This window comes from Xenopus laevis, chromosome 6L (assembly GCF_017654675.1).
Source record: "Xenopus laevis strain J_2021 chromosome 6L, Xenopus_laevis_v10.1, whole genome shotgun sequence".
Classification (NCBI taxonomy): Eukaryota; Metazoa; Chordata; class Amphibia; order Anura; family Pipidae; genus Xenopus; species Xenopus laevis.
Genome location: NC_054381.1, coordinates 4,616,700 through 4,635,865, shown reverse-complemented (window position 1 = coordinate 4,635,865; position 19,166 = coordinate 4,616,700). Strand labels below are relative to the sequence as shown.

General features: G+C 36.4%; 2 long non-coding RNA genes across 3 annotated transcripts; both read right to left on the bottom strand.

The window, feature by feature from the left end:
- Nucleotides 1-1,728: 1,728 nt before the first annotated feature.
- LOC121394843 lies at nucleotides 1,729-2,217 on the bottom strand. Its single transcript, XR_005962031.1, has 2 exons — nucleotides 2,165-2,217; nucleotides 1,729-1,940 (listed from the first exon to the last, which is right to left on the bottom strand). It is a non-coding gene; the product is annotated as an uncharacterized LOC121394843 (long non-coding RNA).
- An 8,701-nt stretch (nucleotides 2,218-10,918) lies between these two features.
- Nucleotides 10,919-17,925, bottom strand: LOC121394837. 2 transcript variants are annotated; one of them, XR_005962024.1, is made up of 5 exons: nucleotides 16,707-17,925; nucleotides 16,120-16,297; nucleotides 15,559-15,640; nucleotides 13,860-14,196; nucleotides 10,919-11,153 (listed from the first exon to the last, which is right to left on the bottom strand). It is a non-coding gene; the product is annotated as an uncharacterized LOC121394837 (long non-coding RNA). The 2 variants fall into 2 exon arrangements; XR_005962023.1 differs by lacking the exon at nucleotides 16,707-17,925 and having other exon boundaries at nucleotides 16,120-16,629.
- Nucleotides 17,926-19,166: the final 1,241 nt, after the last annotated feature.

Here is a 19,166-nt window from a genome sequence, read left to right as displayed (position 1 = left end):
CCCAGAGAGTGCCGAGAGACTTGCGAATTGCTAATGTGGTGCCTCTATTCAAAAAAGGATCCCGTTCTCAGCCTCAAAACTATAGGCCAGTTAGTCTGACGTCAGTATTAGGAAAGCTTTTCGAAGGGTTAATAAAGGATAAGATACTGGACTTCATAGCAAATCATAATACTATGAGTTTGTGCCAGCATGGTTTTATGCGTAATAGATCTTGCCAGACTAACGTAATTTCCTTTTACGAGAATGCAAGTAGAGACCTCGATTCTGGGATGGCAGTGGATGTGATTTACTTAGACTTTGCTAAAGCATTTGATACAGTGCCACACAAAAGGTTACTGGTTAAATTAAGGAATGTTGGCCTGGAACATAGTATTTGTACCTGGATAGAGAACTGGCTAAAAGATAGACTACAAAGAGTGGTGGTAAATGGAACATTTTCTAATTGGACCAGTGTTGTTAGTGGAGTACCGCAGGGCTCTGTACTAGGTCCCTTGCTTTTCAACTTGTTCATTAATGACCTGGAGGTGGCCATTGAAAGTACTGTTTCTATTTTTGCAGATGATACTAAATTGTGCAGAACTATAGGTTCCATGCAGGATGCTGCCACTTTGCAAAGTGATCTGTCTAAACTGGAAAACTGGGCAGCAAACTGGAAAATGAGGTTCAATGTTGATAAATGCAGGTTATGCACTTTGGCAAAAATAATATAAATGCAAGTTATACACTAAATGGCAATGTGTTGGGAGTTTCCTTAAATGAGAAGGATCTTGGGGTCTTTGTAGATAACACGTTGTCTAATTCTGGGCAGTGTCATTCTGTGGCTACTAAAGCAAATAAAGTTCTGTCTTGCATAAAAAAGGGCATTAACTCAAGGGATGAAAACATAATTCTGCCTCTTTATAGGTCCCTGGTGAGGCCTCATCTGGAGTATGCAGTTCAGTTTTGGACTCCAGTCCTTAAGAGGGATATAAATGAGCTGGAGAGAGTGCAGAGACTAAGTGCAACTAAATTGGTTAGAGGGACGGAAGACTTAAATTATGAGGGTAGACTGTCAAGGTTGAGGTTGTTTTCTCTGGAAAAAAGGCGCTTGCGAGGGGACATGATTACACTTTACAAGTACATTAGAGGACATTATAGACAAATGGCAGGGGACCTTTTTACCCATAAAGTGGATCACCATACCAGAGGCCACCCCTTTAGACTAGAAGAAAAGAACTTTCATTTGAAGCAACGTAGAGGGTTCTTCACAGTCAGGACAGTGAGGTTGGGGAATGCACTGCCGGGTGATGTTGTGATGCTGATTCAGTTAATGACTATAAGAGGGGCTTGGATGATTTTTTGGACAGACATAATATCAAAGGCTATTGTGATACTAAACTCTATAGTTAGTATAGGTATGGGTATATAGAATTTTAATTAAAAGTAGGGAGGGGTGTGTGTATGGATGCTGGGTTTTCATTTGGAGGGGTTGAACTTGATGGACTTTGTCTTTTTTCAACCCAATTTAACTATGTAACTATGTAACCAATATTAGAATGGGATTTACCAACAATATGTTTGTTTTGGGGGAAATCACATGGGCAGCTGCTTCCTTGTTTGGTTGTAGAATGATGTTCCCTTATTTTGTATAACGAGATACTTATCAGTAAAGGTTCTAATTGTGTCATATTAAAAATGCAAAAAATCTATTAATATTATAAACAAGATAAGAAATACAAACATATACTGTATATATATTTATTTATTTAATATAAAAATAGATTACAATAATAAAAAATATAATCTTTTTATCCATCCATAACTGCTCCATCCCTGTGAGAAGGTGGCAAAGACATCAGTGCAAAAAGAGCCAAAAACAAACGGGACACCTCTTATGTTTTGCACAATCATCATCATCATCATCATCCATTTGTATTGTGACATATTCAGGAATGGAAGTTCTGAAATTAAAGAAATATAAATATATTAAAACATATTTCTGTTGTTAAAAGCCCTGACACAAATCAATAAGTTTAATGAAGCTAAAAATAACTATACAGAAATACAGCAGCTTGATCTTCTGAGTAAAGTCATGAAACATTATAAAAGACCCATTGGCCATTCTAATAATCAAGTGTTAATAAAAAGAGGCAGGAATCATTTATTAACAGTTTAGCAAACTCACCTCTTATTTTTTCCACTCTTATCATCATCATCATCTTCTATTTGTATTGTGACATATTCAGGAATGGAAGTACTAAAATAAAAGAAATATAAAAATATTAGAACTTTCTTCTGTTGTTAAAACCCTTGACACAAATCAATAAGTTTAATGAAGCTAAAAATTACTATACAGAAATACAGCAGCTTGATCTTCTGAGTAAAGTGATATATTTCTGTTACATTTGATCTTCTAGACTATAATCATGTAAATATTATTAACTACCCACTGGCCATTCAAATATATAAATGTTAATAAGTGAGTTCCTATCGTAAATATTAATGTTAATAAATCTAATTCTTTGCAAGTATATGAAAAGCAGGAATCATTTATTAACAGTTTAGCAAACTCACCTCTTATATTGTCCACTCTTATCATCATCATCTTCTATTTGTATTGTGACATATTCAGGATAAGAAGTATCATCATCTTCTATTTGTATTGTCACATATTCAGGATAAGAAGTATCATCATCTTCTATTTGTATTGTCACATATTCAGGATGAGAAGTATCATCATCTTCCATTTGTATTGTCACATATTCAGGATGAGAAGTATCATCATCTTCTATTTGTATTGTCACATATTCAGGATGAGAAGTATCATCATCTTCTATTTGTATTGTCACATATTCAGGATGAGAAGTATCATCATCTTCTATTTGTATTGTCACATATTCAGGATGAGAAGTATCATCATCTTCTATTTGTATTGTCACATATTCAGGATGAGAAGTATCATCATCTTCTATTTGTATTGTGACATATTCAGGATGAGAAGTATCATCATCTTCCATTTGTATTGTCACATATTCAGGATGAGAAGTATCATCATCTTCCATTTGTATTGTCACATATTCAGGATGAGAAGTATCATCATCTTCCATTTGTATTGTCACATATTCAGGAATGGAAGTATCATCATCTTCTATTTGTATTGTGACATATTCAGGATAAGAAGTATCATCATCCTCTATTTGTATTGTGACATACTCAGGATAATAAGTCCTAAAATAAAAGAAATACAAAAATATTAAAACACATTTTTGGTGTTAAAACCCCTGACACAATAGTGCAATATTCCTTTATTTATGTTCATTTATGAACAGTTCAGCAAACTCACCCCTTATGGTTTTCACTCTTATCATCATCAACCAGTTTTTCTAACTCTACTGGTTTGTTAACCAATTCTTCTTTTTCATCATCATCATCTTTTTCTTCTTCATCATCATCATGATAAACTACTGTTTCTTCTATTGTTTCATAATCATCATCATCTTCTGTTTGGCCTATCAATGATTCAGGATCAGAAGTCCTGAAATAAAAGAAACATAAAAATATTAAAACTTTCTTCTCCCTGACACAAATTAAAAAGTTTAATGAAGCTAAAAATAACTATACAGAAATACAGCAGCTTGATCTTCTGAGTAAAGTGATATATTCCTGTTACATTTGATCTTCTAGACTATAATTATGTATTAATTATCACTGAGCCACTGGCCATTCAAATAATCCAGTGTTAATAGGTGAGTTCATATTGTAAATGCTGATGTAAATAAAGCTTCATTTTTTGCAATTATATGAAACCCAGGAAGCATTTATGAACAGTTCAGCAAACTCACCCCTCATGTGTTTCACTCTTATCATCATCAACCAGTTTTTCTAACTCTACTGGTTTGTTAACCAATTCTTCATCATAATCATCATCATCATCATCTTTTTCTTCATCATCATCATTATCATCATCTTCATCATCATAATCATCATCTTTTTCTTCTTCATCATCATTATCATCATCTGTTTCTTCTATTGTTTCATAATCATCATCATCATCTTCTTTTTCTTCATCATCATAATCCTTATCATCATCTTTTTCTTCTTCATCATCATCATCATCATCATCATCATCATCATCATCCTTATCATCTTCTTCATCATCATCATCATCATCCTTATCATCTTCTTCATCATCATCATCATCATCATCTTCTTCATTTTTGTCATCATCATCATCTTTTTCATCATCATAATCATCATCATCATCATCATCTGTTTCTTCTATTGTTTCATAATCATCATCATGATCATCTTTTTCTTCTTCATCATCATCTTTTTCATCATAATCATCATCTTTTTCTTCATCATCATAATCCTTATCATCATCTTTTTCTTTATCATCATCATCCTTATCATCTTTTTCATCATCATCATCATCATCTTTTTCTTCTTCTTCATCATCATCTTTTTCTTCTTCATCATCATATTTTTCTTCTTTTTCATCATCATAATCATCATCATATTTTTCTTCTTTTTCATCATCTTCATCTTCTGTTTGGTCTATCACTGATTCAGGATCAGAAGTCCTGAAATAAAAGAAATATAAAAATGTTAAAATTTTCTTCTCCCTGACACAAAGTTTAATGAAGCTAAAAATAACTATACAGAAATACAGCAGTTTGATCTTCTGAGTAAAGTGATATATTTCTGTTATATTTGATCTTCTAGACTATAATCATAATAATGTATTAAACTCTATTGGTACAATGTTATATATATTCTAGAATGCCGTGTACCACATATTAAAAAACAGCAGATTATTTATATTGCCTATAAACTATTAAGAAACATAAATAAATGGAGTAAATAAGAATGATGGAAAACAATAATACTTTCCTAACATTTTTAGATATTATTAGTATTTTATTTTTTATATTATTATATTGAGTTTAGTTTTAATATAAACAAAATTATAAATGATAAAGAAAAAAGTTACAGACCTTGTAGCGGCTTTAGATTCAGGCAGCATAGACTGCTCTGTTTTCTTTTCTTCATTATAAAAAGCCTTCTCCGTCTTCTTCATACAATAATATTGAAACCTGCACAAGGGAAGGATACAGGTGTTAGAGTTAAAAGTGCTCACACTAGATACTTATATATTAGTGTAACAGGGATTCAGTTCTTACACATCTATAATGACCAAGCATAGCTCTTATACTGCCATAAGAATGTTCCCTTTCCAAGGGGTAAATATATTTGAATAGCACAAGCCCTGTTGTTAAATTGGTACAAGACTGAGCCCTACCCAGTAATTATACTGTCATATTAATAAATCCTGCCAATTACTTGTATTGCTATCAGAATAAACCTAGCGCTTATGCTTAAAAAACAAAGTAATTAAAAACCCAACACTGATTTTGGCATCAAAGTTGCAGTTCTTTTATATCTCTTGCATGATTCTCTTTTTGTGTGAGGTTGAGAATAAGGGTGGGCATTAAAGAATGTGATAGTTAAAGAGAAGCAACTTACCATCCAGCAGCTCCTAGCAAACATATTGTCACTAGAGCAGCAGCAATGACAGTATTTTCTATATAATTCCATTGGTTTCCTGTAGACTGATCTGTATTGTTTGATACTTGGTCTGGCCAAATCGTGCCATTCACTTCAGTTTGCTGATACGTTTTAGAATTATCTGCAAAAACAAAGACAAGTAAAAATCATCACATTTGGTATATTTGGCCTTTAGCATAATTAACACCCATAAAGTCCCACTGATGTTTTCTAATGATAATTCCAGAAGGATAAACACAACTAGTTGAAAGGTTGTCCCTATATAAGTCCTATAGCAGTGAACTCACACCCCCACAATATACATTTATGCACACACATAGAAATGTGCTCCCCTCACAAACATATTCATACATGGGGGAAATTTAAGAATATCTTGAGCTACAAAAAAACACACATGAGTTCCTAAACTCTCAATTGGTTTGTTCCCTCCAATTCCCTGACTTCCTACTAAGCAAGTGTTTTTCCTCAAAAAAAAAAAACTGCTCTGCAGGTTTTAGGTTTTTATATGTTTTTGTAAAAAAAAAAGATTGGCCAAAAGTCAAGGTATTTGAGTTTAGGAACACTTGCCTGTTCTAGTCCCCAAATGCTTGACCCCAAAGGCTTCACTATTCTAAGATTAGCCCCATAGTCCCATGAATACTCACTGCAATACACACACATTCATGTCACAGGAAACTTTTATCTCTACACTAATTGCATTATGGTAAAGTAATGGCCAGTTACAAGTTTACTTTACTGTTTTCACTATCTCTAAATGATATTAGATGCTATTCATTATGTTCACTGCTCTATTATGTGCTGATTACTATTTTTATCAGTGTGCAGATTTATATGGGCCAAAACTGTCAAATTTGACTAGGGAATTGTTAAAATTTGATTTTTTTTTTTAAAAAAAAAACTTTATCATACTCTGGCCCTTTAAGAACACAAATTTGACTATTTGCCCACTAAAACCTGACGATTTAATGTTTAAGTCAATGGGAGACGTCCTGGGATAAATTTGAAGTGCTGTGTTTGAGTTTTTTTCAGAGAAAAAGCTTGAATTGATTTTTTAAAGCTCGAATCAAATTAGATTTTGACTTTTTGGGTTGATCCTATTCACCCGAGTTTCAAAAATCCTAATTTTTTAAATAAATTCCGATTGGTCAAGTTTGGAGTTCAAGGGAGTTCAAGGGAGTTTTAAAAAACTCGCATGCATTTGAAATTCAACCCTTGATAAATCTGCCCCTAAGTGTTATCAGAGTAATAAAAGCAAAATTGATGTGACAAAAAAGTGTCATTTTTAAATGCAAGTGACATTTCTCTACTTACCTGATTGTGTATAAAAGTAATGTAGACATAGTCCAACAATAAGTATGAACATATGTAAATATGTGCTGATCATCATTTCTGTAGATTTATAATTCTGTTGAATAAAGAAGAAATGAAAGAAAATATAAGTAAAAATACAAGTAAAGGGATCCATCTCTAGACACAATATATTTTATTAACGTTGCTCAGGTTTCTTGAGAAATATTCTTTTTGCTCTGTTGTTTTTTTAATATAATTAACCAAGATTAATTGTTCCCAAACAATCTCCACAATAGTAAATCGGGGGTACGTTATCAAAATTCGAGATTGTTTTTTTTTTCTTAATTTAAAAAATAATAACATGGAAACAAAATATAAACATGAAAGGCATCATTCTTGGCCACATTCTAAAATTAAGTTACGTAAGTAACTACGTTAAGTAGAACCTCCATTCTAGAACCTCCATTTTACATTACATGACATTATGGGAACAGAAAAAATGTGTAAAATCCAGAAAAATATAAAATTTAGGAAATGTGTTAAAGCAAATTAAGGTTAAAATCTTCAAAGGATATACATACTGGAGTCAATTAGAAATACAGTACAGGTATGGGATCTGTCATCTGGAAAACCGCTATCCAGAAAGCTCCCAAATAACAGAAAGGCTGTCTCCATAGACTCCATTATAATCAAATAAATTAAGTGTAAAAAATGATTCTCTTTTTCTGTGTAACAATAAAACAGTCACTTGTACTTGATCCCAACTAAGATATAATTAATCCTTATTGGAAGCAAAACCCGCCTATTGGGTTTATTTAATGTTTACGTGATTTTTAATAGTTACTGGTATGGGACCTGTTATCCAGAATGCTCGGGGCCTGGGGTTTTCTGGATAACTGTAAACATTAAATAAACCCAATAGACTGGTTTTGCCTCCAATAAGATTAATTATATCTTAGTTGGGATCAAGTACATGCACAGAAAAAGGAAACATTTTTAAAATGTGGATTATTTGGATGGGAGATTCCCTTTCCATAATTTGGAGCTTTCTGGATAATGGGTTTCAGGATAACAGATCCCATACCTGTATATGCTAAGAAGATCAAATTAGATTAAGATTTAGTTATCCGGAAAACCCCAGGTTCCAAGCATTCTGGATAACAGGTCCCATACCTGTACTAAATGAACCACATAATGAGAAGTTTCTGCATATAGTCTATGTAATCCTGCTTAATAAGCACAACCAGCTTAGGTATAAACATGTGATTCCTGCCTATATTCTCTAACATCACATTGGAAACAGGGGGAAGTCACTTACCGTAACTCAAATTTGGTGTTTAATGAAATAAAGTTGTTTTGTTGTTTAGTCTCTGCTTGTCGGCTAAGGCAAGTCCTGTACCTTCAGCTGAAAAGCACAAACTGAACAGAAACAGAGGATGTGCAACAGGATAACTTTAATGCAACTGTGATGTCATAGTGGTTGCTAAGTAACTAGTGTTAGTGACCATTATGACATCATATAACTGTTTAATGTGAACAGATCTCCCTTTGCAAAGGTCAATGACCTGTAGTAAGAAATTCCAACTGTAAACACATCCCCCTTTACTAAGGTCAACGACCTGCAGTATTAAAATGCTGTTTGCTTTACTCATTTTCTAGGCTTTATTTTAATGAGTGTATGTTGTTAGCTCTCTGACAAGACTTTAGATATCACAGTATAGGCCGACCCTGGCAAAGGGCCATTTGTTTACTGTCCATTTCCCAACATTAGATCTATATGCAATATAGTCACTTTCACAGGCAGATTTATTAGAATTCAATGTGGCTATTTCCTGAAGGATACCCAGTAGTACGACTGGTTTTATTAGCAAAGCACTGGCACATGCACCAAAGCCATTTTGGGTTTTTTAAAAAAATGAATTTATCCATCAAAATTGATCCAATTACTTTGAGCAGAAGCAACGTGAAATATTATCTGTAAATCAGAATCTATAGGTCTGCATTGTAAGAGCGGTAATTATCTGTACCACTCATTAAAAAATGGGTATGGGACCTGATATCCAGAATGCTCGGATTTTCCAGATAAGAGGTCTTTCCACAATCCAGATCATTATTTGGATCCTCTACCAAAGAATCATCTAACTATTAAATAAACCCAATAGGACTGTTTTGATTCCAATAAGGATTAATTATATCTTAGATGGGATCAAAGGCAAAGTATGTTTCATTATTACACAGAAAAAGGAAATTATTTTTCAAAATGTGAATTATTTGATTAAAATGGAGTCTATGGAATACGGTTTGATAAATATCCCCCCATGAATTTAGAGCTGGTGCAGATAAGACGTGTGATCCATTGCTATATTGGAATCTAGAGAAGTCACTTACCTGTAATATTGAAATGTAGTAGGTATTGAAATAAAGTTGTTCTTTGTTGTAATTTGTGCTTGTCTGCTGAGGCACGTCCACCACCTCGAACTGAAAAACACAAACTGAACAGAAACAACAGAATGTGCAGCTACATAAAGGTGGTTCAATTGTGATGTCATAATGGTGGTTCAATTGTGATGTAATGATGGTGGTTCAATTGTGATGTCATAATGGTCCCCCTGCCTGCTGCCTCTTCATCCGGGCTGTAGAATCACTCGGCACTGTAGAAGCCAAATAGGCAACTAGGCATAGCTGATAGGGAACTGCAGGGTTGCCATTGGCTATCACCCTCCTGCTGTGCTTCTGTCAGGGACCGTTGCAACATGTTCACCCTTCAACTGAAACACAGACAGGGACTATAGCAATTGTATAGGGAGCTTTATTAAAGGGACCATATTTATATATAATGTTAGCTTAGAGTGAAGCAGACATATATTATTCATTATCACCTACAAGATTGGGGGGGTCACTTTTGCTGAATGTCTCCTATAAACCTTGTGAAGTGAACGCCATTTAGTGGCTAAAAGTTAAATTGTGTTGATTGTCACTAGATTGTAGCAGTGTGTACAGGTTATCTGCAGAACAAGCAATAAACACAGTTGTGTTCAATTCCCACTGGCCCAAAACTAAGGACTGAATTATCATTTTGTTACAATAAATAAATCATCATCCCTGGAAGACTGACATTGAGTTGCACTGAAACACGACATTTATTGCCGTCACTTTTATTCAACATATTGAGCTACAGTTTAACTCCAGTAACCAACAATGTGGCTCAATTATCAACCTCAATAAAACAAAAAACAAGTTCACCTTTAAGTTAACTTTTAGTATGTTATAGAATAGCTAATTCTAAGCAACTTTTCAGATGGCCTTCATTTTCTCTTTTGTATAGTTTTTGAATTATTTGCCTTTTTCTTCTGACTCCTTTTAGCTTTCAAATGGGGGTCACTGACCCCATATTAAAAAACAAATGCTCTGTAAGGCTACAAATGTATTTTTATTGCTTTTTATTACTCATCTTTCTATTCTGGCCTCTCCTATTCATATTCCTGTATTTCAATTAAAGCACTGCATAGTTGCTAGGGGAATTTGGACCCTAGCAACTAGATTGCTGAAATTGCCCTGGAGAGCTGTTGAATAAAAAGCTAAATAACTAAAAAAACACAAATAATAAAAAATGAAAGCCAAATGCAAATTGTCTCAGAATGTAACTCTCTACATCGTATTAAAAGTTAATTCAAAGGTGAACAACCTTTAAGGAGTAGTATGATGTATGAGAGGAATATTCTGAGACAATTTGTAATTGGTTTTCATTTTTTATTATTTGTATTATTTTATTTTTTGACTTATTTAGCTTTTTATTCAGCAGCTCTCACTTTGCAATTTTAGCCATTTAGTTGCTCGGGCCCAAATTCCCCTAGCAACCATGCATTGATTTGAATAAGAGACTGGAATATAAATAGGAGAGGTCTGAAAAGAAAGATGAGTAATAAAAAGTAGCAATAACAATACATTTGTAGCCTTACAGAGGATATTTTTACATGGGGTCACTGACCCTCTGTTTGAAAGCCAGAAAGAGTCAGAAGAAGAAGTCATATAATTTAAAAACTATGGAAAATGAATAATAAAGACCAATTGAAAAGTTGCTTTGAATTGGCGATTCTATACCATATTGAAAGTTAGCTTAAAGGTGAACCACCCTTTTAAGCAAAAATACCCTCAATTTCTCCCTCTCGTGCGTATTCTTTCCTTTTAGAAGGTCTAATCAGTGTGATCACTTTATCAAGGCTTCCAAAAAACTTTTGCTCCTTTTTCCTTCTGAGCGCTATCAATATGTGATTGATTTAAATCCAACTCCACAGAGCGGCGTCATCCAGCAAAAACTGTCAAATCAGACAAACACAGAGGGGAAAATCGATTAGAAAGTGAAGTGGTGCCCAAGCATTGTGTTATATAGCAGCAACATCTAGTGGAAACACTATTTCACATTTACAACTTTTATACTTTCCAATGAAGAAAGACAACTATGTATAAAGGAATGAACATCTTGCATTGAGCTTATAGTACCCAGGACACAATTCATTATTTTAACCTTGAAACTTAAGGAGCTTGCAGTCGTCCAATCATTTGTACAATGCAGAAAAATACATGTATTTGCTTTGTACAATATGTATATGTTATGTATAACTGCACTGGGGCAATTTAGTAGCCACACTATTAAATCAGCCACCAACTGTCAGCCTTAAGCAAGTAACTGCTAGCAGCAAAAGCTATAGTAGATACAACTGAAGCAATGCTTGCACTTATATGTAGCACAAATAACACAACTTTCAGGGCTAATGACATGTGCAAGCTCTTCTCCTGTACAAATAGGCTTTTTAGTTTGAGTTAAATTCTAGTATGACATAGACAGGGATATTCTGAGACATTTTGCTATTGGTTTGAAGTTTTTATGGCTTTTGAGTTATTTACCTTTTTATTCTGCAGCTCTCCAGTTTCAGCAGTCTGATTGCTAGGGTCCCAATTCCCCTAGCAACCATGCACTGATTTGAATAAGAGACTGGAATATGAATAGGAGAGGGCCTTACTAGAAAGATGAGAAACAAAAATTAGCAATAACAAGTGTAGCCTTCTAGAGATGTTTAGTAGATTTGGGTATAGAGTATAGTAAACATAGGGGCAGATTTACATATGGTCGAATATTGTGGGTTAATTAACCCTCGATATTCGACTGCCGAATGTAAATCCTTCGACTTCGAATATCGAAGTCGAAGGATTTACCGCAAATAGTTTGATCAAATGAAAAATTGTTCAATCGAACGATTAAATCCTTCGAATCGTTCGATTCGAAGGATTTTAATCCATCGATCGAACGCTTTTTCTTCGACCGAAAATTATATAGAAAGCCTATGGGGACCTATTTTTTTAAGAAGTCTATGGGGACCACATTGCACCTCGGTAGGTTTTAGGTGGCGAAGTAGGGTGTCAAAGTTTTTTTTTTAAAGAGACAGTACTTTGACTATCGAATGGTCGAATATTCGAACGATTTTTAGTTCGAATCGTTCGATTCAAAGTCGTAGTCGAAGGTCGAAGTAGCCAATTCGATGGTCGAAGTAGCCAAATAAATCATTCGAAATTCAAAGTTTTTTTTTATTCTATTCCTTCACTCAAACTAAGTGAATGTGCCCCATAGTAATAGCATGCTGGAGTCCTCTAGTGACCAAACTGAGGTACAGCTAAATTACTTCAAAAAAATCTCCAAAACAAACTGATAAATTTAAAAAAGTACAAATGTATTACATCTTATAAAATATCAAATAAACCCCTCCTGGCGCCTATTGCATTTCGTGCTTTCCTAGCATGGCGAGATTGCCTATGACTAAGTGCTAGGTAAGCATGAAATGCATTAGGCACCATGAGGGGTTTATTTGATGTTTTATAAGATGAATACATTTGTACTTTTTTAAAATTTATCAGCATGTTTTGGAGATTTTTTTGAAGTTATTTAACCTTCTAGAGCATTTGCTTTTTAGATGGGGTCAGCGACACCCATTTGAAAGCTGGAAGGAGTCAGAAGAAAAAGGCAAATAATTATAAAACTATAAAAAATAAATAAGGAAAACCAATGGAGGAGTTGCTTAGAATTGGCCCTACTATTACATACTAAAAGTATACTTAAAGGCGAATCACCCCTTTAACAAAACTATAACCTAGAAATCAGAATCCGAAAATACTCCATCTCAAATCTGTCAAAGTCATGTAGAAATATAAAAACAGTGCAACTACACAACTCATACAGATTGTGATAAAGTCGTGTAGAAGTCAATGGCAGATGTCCCTGGAGATGTTTCTTGACATTGTGATCTGCGCTGCTTTTCATCCGTTAAATTCGAGTTGTCACGGTGACAATTCCATAAAGCTGACTTTTCGGAGTGGTAATTCAAAAAATTTGCATGTTTCAAATTGACTCGCAATGTCGTTTTTTTGACACTGATTTTTTAGATCTGATTTTTTGATAAATGATTTAAATCTGTGGATGGGATTTAGTTCGACTTTGTTTTATAATGAGAAAATATTTTCATTTTTTAAACTCATCTACTAGAAATGCAAAGATACAACTAGTTTGTTGCTTGTTTCACCCTAACTTCTACCAAGTTGTAACTCAATGTTGACCATCTCAAATTTTCCTGTTATCCCATTACTATGGTCACAACATTTTTAGCACTTGCATTAACCCCCTAGTAGTGTCCCAATTCTCTTTAGAGAGCTCAGCAGGATGTAGAGTCTAAAAACCAACGTACATGACATTTTGTTAATGGTGACGTATTCAGAAACAGTTGGACATAGTTTTTCAAAAACAGCAAGGGCAAAGCCCAAATATCTCCTTTAAAGTTGTTTTAAGGAACTGAAATGAAATCCATACAAGTCACACAACTGTTTTTCACAAAAAGATATCTGACATGAATTTTAGTCTGAAACACCCAGAGAAAATGATATACTGCTTTCCCACATTCTGTGCAGGTGAATGGTTTCACCCCGGTGTGAATCCTCAGGTGTTTTTCAAGGGCGTGTTTTTCAGTAAAACTTACCCCACATTCTAAACAGGTGAATGGTTTCTCCCCAGCATGACATTTCTGGTGACTATGAAGGTGGGCTTTTGAGTGAATGATTTCCCACAGTCTGTACATGTAGATGGTTTCTCTCCTGTGTTCTTTCCAAGTTCAAACATTAAAGACAATTGTTTCCACATTCTGAGCAGGTGAATTTTCTGGTGACTTTGAATGTGTCTCTTTACATAAAACAACTTCCCACAGTCTGTACATAAATAGGATTTCTCCCGTGTGGTGTTTCTTATGGTTAGAGAGGCCACTGCTTTTATTATAAGTTTTTCCATATTCTGTACAGCTGAATGGGAATATAGATCATCTGTAAGGAAATGAATATATTAGAGGAATGTTCCTGAACTGCAATCTTTATCATAATCAGAGAATGGAGTTTACATTGTGTGTGTGTTTTATGATAAAGGGTTGGAGATATAAAAGCTGAACATGAACTAAATCAGATATTTGAATAAAGTTTACTTTTATCTATACGTTAGCGCTGCTCCTTTTATTATTCAGTTTTGCTGGGTTTATATATATATATGTGTGTGGCTAAGCTACAAGGGGTAAGTGACACCTGAGTGCTTCCCACTTGGAATATTTAGAGGGTGGAAAAATGTGTGACCGTGGAAGAGACCTTAGGTGAGTACTAGGGGGGACATAGGGGATGGCTAATTATTAAGCTTATCTAACTAAGGCAATTTATATTTAGTCTGTTGATAATGATCACAAGGGAAGTTCTAGCACTCATATGGGCATTGGGAGCTGCTCTGCATGTACAGTGCTTAACTAGACTGGATGCCATCAACTTCTATATATATATATGCTATGAAGGTAGGTTCTATATAGAGAATGTGGGTGTCCTTATCAGAATGAGACCTATCTTGTAGCATGTGAGACTCCCAGTGTAGGAATGTACTGCACACAGACACCCCACACCCACTGCTACATACCTTAGCCTGCTGCCCAATCACCAACTATCTGCCAGTATCACAATCATCATATTTATGCTACAACTGAACCCACAATAGCTCAGCTGGATAATTCACAAGTAAACACTGCATGGGTTCTATTGAAGAGCTAACGTTGCTGACATACAGTAGAATGTCTTCCTCATTTACTGGGAAACTCTTCCTTATGTCAGATGTTTGTGGGTGGGATTATTATAAGATAAGGATTTTGTGTTGTCACATGAATAAGTGAATGGCCATAAGGAAGGCTAGGGGACAGAAACAAAGTGCCAGCTGGAGAGCCGAGGTCTAGGAAGCTGACAGAGAGCTGTCCAATAGATGGAGCAAAATGTCTGTGAAGCATATACTCATGTAGAGCTGCAGAGTGAAATATGTCTTTTGTTATCACATTGCCACAGTCATAAAAATGATAAAGGGTAAGAGTTACACAAAACATGTTTAACAAACAACACACTGCAGCGCAACTCCACAAGACTATACACTTCACTCACTGTTCCCTGGATCTTGATTAAATTGGGCTTTACAATGGTGCTGGTGTGGGTTAAAGGTGGGAAGGGATGTGTTTGCTTGAGAGACACCACAGACTGTGTACAACTTTGCAATTGATTTCTCTGGTATCTATGGCATTGCCTGGGGAACTCACACTCATACCTGTCTCACTGGCACAAGCAGGGGGATAATTATCAGTGTTACACACATACTCCCTGTCTACTTACCCCCATCACTAACTGGTACTGCTAAACTTTCAGTGTTCAGTTCTTCCATTCCCTGTAATTTCTGGTTGTGGATCCAGGAAAGCTGCCAGTAAGGAAGAGACAGAAGTGAGTAAAGCTATAAAAGGGGTTGTTCACCTTTAAATTAACTGTTAGTATGATGTAGAGAGTGATATCTGAGATTTTCATTTGGTTCTCTTTTTTTATTATTTGTGTTTTTTGAGTTATTTAGCTTTTTATTCAGCAGCTCTCCAGTTTATTTCAGCAGTCTGGTTGCTGGGTTCCAAATGACCCTAGCAACAATGCATTGATTTGAATAGGAGACTGGAATATGAATAGGAGAGGTCTGAACAGAAAGATGAATAATAAGTAGCAATAACAATACATTTGTAGCCTTACAGAGCATTTGTTTTTCAGATGGGGTCAGTGACCCCCATTTGAAAGCTGTAAAGAGTCAGAAGAAGAAGGCAAAAACTATAAAAAAAGAAAAAATCAAGGCCATTTGAAAAGTTGCTTAGAATTGGCCAGTCTATAACATACTTTGTTAACTGAAAGGTGACTCACCCCTTTAACAAGGAATTCCTTGCACCTCTGTATTCAGCAATAGAGAGTTACAGTCTCACTATATCCCTGGCACATGAGCAGCCACAGTGAGCCAACAGCCTCCCTTTATTTCATTCCATCTGAAATGCCGTGTACAGGAACCCGCTGCAGATTTATCAGGAATATGAATAGGAGAGGCCTGAATAGAAAGAGGAGGAATAAAAAGCAGCAATAACATTTTGTAGCCTTAGGCTATGGGCTCACAGGCTGAAGGCTCCGGCCTGCAAACACACACAGGCTGAGAGAAGCAGATCTGCTCAGTGTCCTGCTCCATTCACTTGAATCAGCCTGTGTCACATACAGTGGAACTGAGATCAGCCCTGAGATGTCTCCTTTCATGTATTTGGGCTGATCTCAGTTCCACTGTATGTGACACAGGCTGATTCAAGTGAATGGAGCAGGACACTGAGCAGATCTGCTTCTCTCAGCCTGTGTGTGTTTGCAGGCCGGAGCCTTCAGCCTGTGAGCCCATAGCCTTACAGAGCGTTTCTTTTTAGATGGTCAGTGACCCACATTTTGAAAACGAGGGCCAAGTTGCTTAGAATTACCCTCTATAACGTCTGTCCCTTGTTCTGCTGACAGGCCCCACACACGCCTCTCCTGGGGAATGGGATCATCCAAACTTGCAGCAAAGCCATAAAGAGAGGCTGCAGCCATTAACTAGGATGAGGGGATGTGGGAAAGCAAAACAATGTCTCCCTGTTGTTTCATAGAACTATTCTATCAGTGCATTTAAACAAACAAATATCACCACAGGATTGTGCCTCAGAAGCCCTATGAACTGTGTATTTAGCAAACTCTCTAGTGTCTGACAATCACTGTTACTGAGGAGAGAACTTCTCTCTCACAGACATTACAGCAGCAGCAGGAGGAGGGAAAATCTATTTCCCAGCAGCCCAGGGACACAGGAAACAGGAAGTAGTTACAGGAAGGTTCAGCCTTTCCCTCTATCAGGTCTGGGTACAGAAAGAAGCACAAATACCTCTCACTCCTCCCCCTGGTAAGGCAGCTCCGCCCTTTAGCCAATGAGCTTGTTTGGTTTGAGACCAATGAAATGATTGTGTGTCAGAGTTGTCCCTACTGCACAGACACGGCCATGTTGCTGGTGGGCAGATGCTAATCAGGAGAGCTGGCAGTGCAGGGTCAGTCACACGTGGGCACCAGATTAGAGACAAATGGGATTTGAGTGTCAGTTAAAGGGATGTGTCTGATGAGTTTGACTGTTTTCTGCTTGTTACTGAGTAGAATTGAGAGTGGATGAGAGCAGTGCATGCTGGTTAGTTCCATCTCTTTCCTGTCACACAGCTGATGTCAAGCTCAGGGACACAAGGGCCCCTCCCCCAGGCAAGTCACAAAGGATTGGGTCCCATGTTGAGAAATGACACAGACTTGTGATTCCTTTGTGTGAGGAGAGTTCACTATTGCCAGTATTTATGTAGTAATGAGGTTATTGCTCACTGCTCCCTCAGCTCTAGTACAACTCCCAGTATCCCAGCAGCAGTGGAGTAGGATGCCGGGAGTTGTAGTTCAGACTATACAGGGGGTCCCAGTTCAGAGGCCTGATATGAATGCTAGAAATAGTATATAGTTGTTACACAATGGAATCCTCGGTCATTTCTACTTTTATCTCTTTGCCACGAGGGGCCCAAGTGTTTTACTTCTGGTCTCACTCACTGACCCAAGTCCCATCCCCCCATTTCTATTCACATAAGTGGCCTCTGTCCTGGGATAATATCATGGTCTTGTCATTAATATCTCACACCTACAGGGGTAACACAGACTTGGGGGACCCACTGACTCCCATTAGGAGACTATTCACCCTTGTACTCTGTGCTGGACTGGGACACTAATAACCCACCGGAGATCCTGATATCAAGGGCCCACCATCTGGAGCCCTACAAATGTTTCTTCCTATTGGGAACAACTCTGGTACCCCCATGCTTGAGGTTCATTGTTCACATGGAACGGATTAATATAGCCACGACCCTACTTATTTTACCCTCTACATAAACGTTCACCGAAGTCTATGGAATACATACGTCATGTGAAAGTTTAGTTGCTCCAAGAACCATCACTTTACTACAAAATATATCATGTGACTCCAAGTGCAAATCCAAGTGCCACTGTGATTCCTTCAGTTCCATTGAGCAGAAGAAACAGTAGCTTATCTGAAAGCTGTTCCATTATGAAGTGCTGGCTCTTTCTGGAAGCTCAGGATCAGGCAAAATTTACTGGGATGGCTCCGACACACCAATATTACAACTAAAAGATACATTTGTTGGTTCAGGAATAACATTTTAAATGTTTAAATGTTTACTTATAAAAATACAAAACCATAAAATCACGACAGAATTCTGTCATCATGTTTATATACCTCCTGGGTGAAAATGGAGGTTGGAGAAGTCAGGCAGGGAAGAATGGCAGCTAAACACCAATATAGAAGCCAATGACAAAACAAAAGAGAAATCACTTTATATTCAATGGTTTTAATAAAAGAACCAAGAGAGAAAGATGGAGAGACCTTTGGCAAAGAATGTTGCGTGTTTAGAACCTGCTTCACCCCTTTATAAAGTCATTTTTAAAAGCAATTAAAATGAGTCACACAATTAATTCCCAAACACTAAAACTGATTCCAGAACAATCAGGGCCCCCAATAAAAAAAGACCAAGGAACACTGGGGTAGAGTTGTTATGTTATATCCTCCAACCTCCCAACCCATAAGGCTACGGGGCCCATGGAATCCCTGTTAGAGCGTTAGCTCCAGGAGCCAGACATAGGCCACTGATTGGCCGTTTGCTAAATCCCCATGATAATGTGAGAACTGCGAGAGGCACATTCACTAAAAGAATCACACTATGAAAACCAGAATTTCTCTATTTCCGCTGAAGAGAAGAAACACTGAATGCAGTTTAATGAAGGAATAAAGTGCTTGAGGCAAAGAAATGTTCATTAGACAGAGCTGCTCCCGGCCAAAGTGAGAATAATGAAGGGCTAAAATGTTCTCCTGG